Genomic DNA, 227 nt, shown 5'->3' with positions numbered 1-227 from the left:
CCTCCCGCTGCCGTCCGGGGCCACCGCCGGGCCCCTGGCTCCGCAGCCGCCGTTGTCGCCAGACTCGACGAGCTGAGCGCCGAGCGGCCGCCCCCATCCGGCCGGCCCCTCCTCGCGGGAACTAGTCCCCAGCCCCGCGCCATGACACCTACTGAGGCGGAAGTGTCGGAGAGCTGGCGGGTTAGGATGACTTCATAGTACTGGTGGGAGGGGGAGGGGAGTGGGAG

General features: G+C 72.2%; 1 protein-coding gene across 4 annotated transcripts in view; it reads right to left on the bottom strand.

The window, feature by feature from the left end:
• The window catches only part of HIPK1 (homeodomain interacting protein kinase 1), a 46,916-nt gene extending 46,742 nt beyond the window's left edge, over positions 1-174 (bottom strand). For all 4 annotated transcript variants that reach the window (XM_024764926.1, XM_024764928.1, XM_024764930.1 and 1 more), the window contains exon 1: positions 153-174. The gene's annotated coding sequence lies outside the window, so the exon portion shown is untranslated. The remainder of the gene's footprint in view (positions 1-152) is intronic.
• Positions 175-227: the final 53 nt, after the last annotated feature.

Source organism: Neophocaena asiaeorientalis, unplaced genomic scaffold, assembly GCF_003031525.2.
Source record: "Neophocaena asiaeorientalis asiaeorientalis breed wild unplaced genomic scaffold, Neophocaena_asiaeorientalis_V1.1 scaffold62, whole genome shotgun sequence".
Classification (NCBI taxonomy): Eukaryota; Metazoa; Chordata; class Mammalia; order Artiodactyla; family Phocoenidae; genus Neophocaena; species Neophocaena asiaeorientalis.
The sequence above is the reverse complement of the archived record's forward strand: the minus strand, read 5'-3'. Positions and strand labels throughout refer to the sequence as shown.